This window comes from Arachis ipaensis, chromosome B10 (assembly GCF_059453495.1).
Source record: "Arachis ipaensis isolate K30076 ecotype BB chromosome B10, ASM5945349v1, whole genome shotgun sequence".
Lineage (NCBI taxonomy): Eukaryota > Viridiplantae > Streptophyta > Magnoliopsida > Fabales > Fabaceae > Arachis > Arachis ipaensis.
Genome location: NC_142435.1, coordinates 141,428,584 through 141,435,079, shown reverse-complemented (window position 1 = coordinate 141,435,079; position 6,496 = coordinate 141,428,584). Strand labels below are relative to the sequence as shown.

The 6,496-nt window shown below is 29.6% G+C and overlaps 1 non-coding gene across 1 annotated transcript; it reads right to left on the bottom strand.

Moving 5' to 3' along the window:
• Positions 1-6,158: 6,158 nt before the first annotated feature.
• TRNAQ-UUG (transfer RNA glutamine (anticodon UUG)) lies at positions 6,159-6,230 on the bottom strand. Its single transcript has one exon. It is a non-coding gene; the product is annotated as a tRNA-Gln (tRNA).
• Between the last annotated feature and the right edge of the window lie 266 nt (positions 6,231-6,496).

The following is a 6,496-nucleotide window of genomic DNA, read 5'->3' as shown; positions in this document are numbered from 1 at the left end:
CTAAACTCGTTTACATAAAATTTCTTCCTGAATTTCGGCTGAGAGATAAAAGTTGGCTGTCAGCCGCCATTACAGCACCAAGAACCAAGATGTTACAAACTAACAATACTACTCCCAATTAAACTTTTCAAAAAAAAAAAATATAAGTAATTTTTAATTAGTTATTATTAGTCTATTTTAATATTTAAATTTATAATTTAAAATTTATAATTAAATATTTATGATTTAAGATATATAATTTTAAATAAATAATATAATTTTAAAAAAATTAATTGATATTAACTAAAAAAAATTGATTACTTAACATTATTCTTTAACAAAATGATCACAAGACAATGCAGCTCAAAATTCACCACCATCAGCAAACACAAAATACACAACTATTAGTGGTAACTTCTTCCACCCTCCTCCTCACATGATATGTATGTACTTTGTGTGTTCCATATACATGTCTCCCTTTACCAACTCATCATGTTCTTCCCTATCCGTAAATTATGATCTTGGATCATATGAGTAAATAATCATCAAATTAGTCTTTAAAATTCATTCTTTAAATTAGTTTTCAAAAGTTTTTTATATCAAATTTGTCTTTTAAAAATTTTAAATGAGTTATGTTACTCCTTCTATCATTTTTTTGTTGATAGGTATCAAAATTTGTTAATGTGTCATGTTAAGTGACACCACAACAAACTCATATTAATCTTAATTGACTATTAACACAATAAATTTATGAAATTATATCAAATCAAAATCTAATTGAGAGAAAAACTTAAGGTATTGGAAACCCTTGATGAGTTTGGAAAATTCTAATTTAATTTTGATGATGAACAAACATTATTAAAATATTTAAATTACAAAATTATTAATTTGATTTTCATATAACATATGTTAATTAATAATTTTGTGATGCAGGTTTTTAATTGGGCCGGAAAATAAAAATGTTGCTAGCCCAAATTAAAACCAACAATCAGCCTTGCTACATGTTTCCAATTATGTGGCTGAATTGTTGTATTAATGGGCCAAGCTCAATGTTATTGCAACCAAGCCTATATTTAATTTTGATGAATGTTTTCCTATGCTTGATCCGTTCCAAAACTCATCAGGAAAGCAAATGTTGCTATTGGGCCAGAAATTTAATAATTATAGCAACCAAGTCCAATTCCATTTGAGATGAGAGTTCCTCGTGCTTTGACCGAATTCATGAAGCAAAGAAAAAGCCTCAATGCTTCCAACGGATTTCATTTCACTCTTTGGAAAGATTTGAAATTTAATTCACTAGCACTGGGAACATGAGAGAGAACTTGACTTTGATTTGATAGGGAATCATTATGATTCACGCTACTCCACCTAAAGGGAAGTAAAAGCAACCTTTTATCAAATTAATTTTGTTTATCTCATAAAATTGCTTTTCTTTCAAGATTGGTTCTTCTCTCTCATCTCTTTCTCTCTTCGGTTATTACACAGAAAACATTGACAGCCATGGAAGCAAAAATGAGCTACCGAAAGGAAGAGAGAGCAAGCCTAAAGACCATCACAATGATGGCAAGAAAACATACTAAAATAAAAAAGAGCTGTGGCTGAGATTATCACCAAATTTGGATAGATTTGGTGAGGTAATCTTGGCTTCTCCATGCTCAAAAAGGAAGAAGAAGATCTCGGCCAGCAGGGTGAGATTTTTGGAGGATGGCTTGTCTTTGATTCTGCTCAACCACCACAGGAAGTAGCTAAAGTGGCGAAGTGATGGTAGAGGCAGAGATTGAAGCAGATGAAGTCATCATCATCATGAAGCATCAAGGGCCAGAAATCCATCTTGGAGAGCAAGTCAAGGATGGAGAGCTCGGATTGATGAAGTGTGATGACCAAGGAAGGACTAGAGGTAATTGCATGTTGGTTATTGCATGGTTATCTCTTCTCTCTCTGTGTGGCCGAACCGATTTCTTGAAGGAAGAAGAAGTTGGCTTGGGTTTTTGGCTTCAATTGTGGAGGCTTCTCTCTTCTATAAAAAGGGAGAACAGCCACTGTTTGGAGTAAGGAGTTAGAAGTAAGCAGTGAGAGTGCAAGGCACAGGATTCTCAGAGCTACCTAAGCTTACAGATTTTCTTCTCCTTCAATGTATTCTGTTTTGTATTTTTCTGTTTAATTTTGTCATGTCTTGAGTCTCATGGAAAAAGGCAAACAGTGAGGTTTGTATGAAAAAGCCATAGAGCGGAAAAAGGCAGAGAGTGCAAAATTAAAAGAAAAAGCCATAGATGTCTTAGAGTTCCTTTGTTCATCTATGTTGTGTTTCATGATTCTGTGGGAATCTTCTTGTAAGTTGGGTTAGCACTTTACAGTTTGTAATCTGGAAGATTATAGTGAAATTTCATCATTGTTGTGATGGAGACTGAATGTAGGCTGCACTGCACTTAGCAGCTGAACCAGGATATATCTGGGTGTAATCTTTCTTATCTCCTACTTCATTTCTTTTTTCTACTGCACAGGAGCAAAAACCAAAAATGTCTCGTGCCAAATGACGAGACAAAACAAAAAAGTTTCGTGGCTAGGAACGAGCTAAAAATAGAAAAGTCTCATCTAAGTCCAGTAAGTGTTAGCAAGCAAAAGGGGGCTAAGATTCAACCCCCCTTCCCTTAGCCACTGAAACCATCAACCCTCAATTTGCGATTGATTTGATCTAATTTTATAAATTAATTATGTTAATAGTCAATTAAGATTAAGACAGACACTAAATTATATTTGACAGATGAGACATGGATAAAGACAATGTGTCAAGAGACACTAAAAAGGGATACAATTTATATTTTATTTTTTCTTTCATCATTCTTGTTAATCTTTTATAATTATATTTTTTATTATTATATTTTTCATCTCAAATTTTTTGAATGAAAAAATGAGAATAAATTGGATTTTCATAATTTATTCTAGTTTATCACTAAATAGAATACAACACAAAATTTTGTGTCTTGTCCTTCAGGTCTTGTTTTCAGTATCTTATGTTATCCTGTTTTCAGAAACAAACACAGCTTAATTTAAAATAACTAACATAACTAATTTAAAATATTTAAAGAATAAATTTAATTAAATTTAAAAAAAAAACTAATTTAAAAATTAAATAATTTTTAAAAAATTAATTTCACTATTTACTTTTAATGATATATTATTTCTCCTTTATTTTTAGGCATAGCCATCAAAACAACAATACATATTTCAAACATACATCATCATGTGGTCTTTATATTCTTTCTATTTGTGGGTAAAACTAGTATAAAAATTCACTCGTCTATACGGAATCTACAGATATATTTTATGGTTAAAACTAGTTACATGTATTTTTTTTCTTTCTATTAGCCGGAATTTTAATGTAAATGCAAAGACGGTAATTATAGGATGGTACAATTATTTGCATATTATTACTAAAAATAATTTAATAAAATAATTAAATTAATAGAAATTGAAAATAAAAAATTTAATTTATCTTTTTATATTATTTTTGATGCGGCTATTGAGATAGCCCTTTTGGCTATATTTTCTGTGACTCCGCCCATTTCATAAAGTATTCTTCTGGGTTTAACGACAGCTACCCAATATTCGGGAGATTCCTTTCCCGAACCCATACGCGTTTCGGTTGGTCGTAACTGGTTTGTCTGAAAATATGATTACCCCGATAGGATATTCCTTTCATTCTTCCTCTATGTTGCTTATGGAATTTGGTTCTTTTGGGGTTATAGTTGATGGTTGTTTAGAAATTCCATCACTATTCCAGGACCGTACATGAGATTTTCACCTCATACGGCTCCTCGCGAATAAAACAATTACAAAAATAGATTTAACCAATACCAATAAAAAAATATACCGTATATACATATGTTTAATGAATAATTGAATCACGAGGTTTTTTTATTTTAATATTTCATAGGATTGATTGATCAATTAGAAATCAGTATATCTTGTTTTGATTTTTATATAGAACTAGACATTTATTAGAAAATTTACCCCCTATATATAGTTAAATATATAACTAGATAATGTTGTTCTATTAGAGCATAAGATTCTAACAAATCCTTATTTTATTTATTTCTGGTGGTATTGGATTGGTTCAATTTCGAAATAAAAAAACAAAGATTTTGCGGACGAATATTTACTCCTTATTCATTTTATTTTAGATGTAATCTAAGGTTATCCTGTGACTCTTCAAAAAAATGAATTGGTTCTTAGTTTGTTCCGCCATCCCTCCCGTCAAATGAATCTTAGGTATTCACGGTTTTCGTCGTTTCCATCGCGATTGATGATTAGGTCTAGAATTCTACAAAGGAGCCTCGCAAATACAATTCCAAATTATATATATATATTTCTTTTTTTCTTGAATCAACCTTCTCAGTTTTTATTGACTCGGTACTCTTGATTTGTTTATTTTGGGAATATATATATATATATATATATATATATATATATATATATATATATATATGGATTTAGTTAATGTTGATGCTTTATTACACTTTCCCTTTTTATGAGATAACCATAAGACCTTTACATATTCGAATTCTATATCATTGATATATCTTTTTTCTTTCTTTCACCCTTTATTTTTATCTGTATATTCTTATTGCTTTACAACTTATAATCAGATTCGTTTTTTTTATCCAATATCTCAGTTGTTATAATTCTACTACCAAAATATGATATCTTGATTTTATTTCAATTTTTAGATTAATTCTTTAAATCCAGATAATGCGAAGCGATGAGTTGGTTAGTACTTAGTTATTAATGAATTCATCCTATAAGTCATTTATTTTATTGTCGAACTCGAACCACTCTAAAAAATCAACGAGTCACACACTAAGCATAGCAATTATATTTATATAAAAAAATTAATTGATATTTTTTATTCAATCTTATAAAATTTTGAAAATGATCATTTTTTTGTTTTACCGAAACAAGAAACCTTAAAGAAAAAGAAAAGGAGAATTGGATTATTCTTTGTTTACAAATATCCAAACTTTGATCCCTAATACGCCATAAATAGTTCGAACTGTATAGGAACAATAATCAATTTTAGCTCGAATGGTTTGCAGAGGAACTCTACTCTCTCTGATCCATTCGACACGTGCAATTTCTTTTCCGTCGATACGTCCCGCAATTTGTACTTGAATTCCTTTTGTCCCCGCCTGTTCAGTTAATTCAATAGCTTTTTTCATTGCTTTACGAAATGAAACTCTATTCCTTAATTGCCCGGCTATAAATTCTGCAAGAATATTAGGATGTCCAAAAAGGGTTTGCAATTCTTGTAATAGCAATGTTCAGTTTTCAGTTCACACAATTGAGTTTTTTTTGTAAATTCATCTGTAACTCTTCTATTCTTCCAGGCTTACCCTCAATTAATAACTTTTGAAATCCCATAGAGATTATGACTTGAATCAAATCAATTCTTTTTTTAATCTTTATCCCTGCTATTCCCTCGACACCAGAAGATATTCTTATATTTATTTTTATATAATTCTTGATATAATCTCGTATTTTTTTATCTTCTTGTAGATTCTCTGAATAATTGATTGGTTGTGCAAACCAAAGAGAATCATGACTTTGAGTTGTACCAAGTCGAAAACCAAGCGGATTTATTTTTTGTCCCATAATTCTCCACTACTTTACATAAAATGATATGCCCTAGTTGTGCACTTTATTTTTTTATATCCATTAGGCTTTTTATTTAAAAACATAATATAGCATCCTTTGATTTAATTTGCTTCTGCAGAATAAACACAAAAACTGGAAAAAGATACTCAATTCAATAAAACGTAAATTATAGTATCATAACCATTTCTTTATCCACATCCACAAATCTCATTTATTCCTATTCATGTTTTGTGTTGTGAACAGACATTTCTATTTATATAATTTTCATTTTATATTTTTTTAATATATAAATATTCTAATTGATCAAATTTGTTTGACCTAAAGATGATTCTAGTTTCTACTTTATCATAAGTAATGTTATGCTTTTACTAAAATAAAAAAAGAAACATTTCTTATTTTTCAAATCGATTTTTCTTTTCGTTTCTTTAGTATTTTTTCCAATTTTGAATATAAAAAAGAAATTGTTTTATTTTTGAGTAATCTTATTATTATTAGAAGAACATGAAATTTCACCTTAAATTATATGGAGGTCCTACCGGGAGTCGAACCCAAGTCGCTGGATTCAAAGTCCAGAGTGCTAACCACTACACCATAGAACCGAATGTATTTCTGTTTTTTATATCTTATTCTTAATATCTTGTCTTGTTCTATTTTAAAAAATAAATGTAACCATAAGAATCAGAAAATACTTTCTCCATGCTAGAACCCTCTTTTAAACATGGATTTGTCTATAGTTGAGAAAATATAAATTAGTTCTTAAGGATCAAAGAGAATATGCCATTTTCTTGGCTACGATGATTTTTTTATACTAATTTTTAATATTATGTAAATGACCTCTAAATTGATAAAATTATAATGAGTGAAT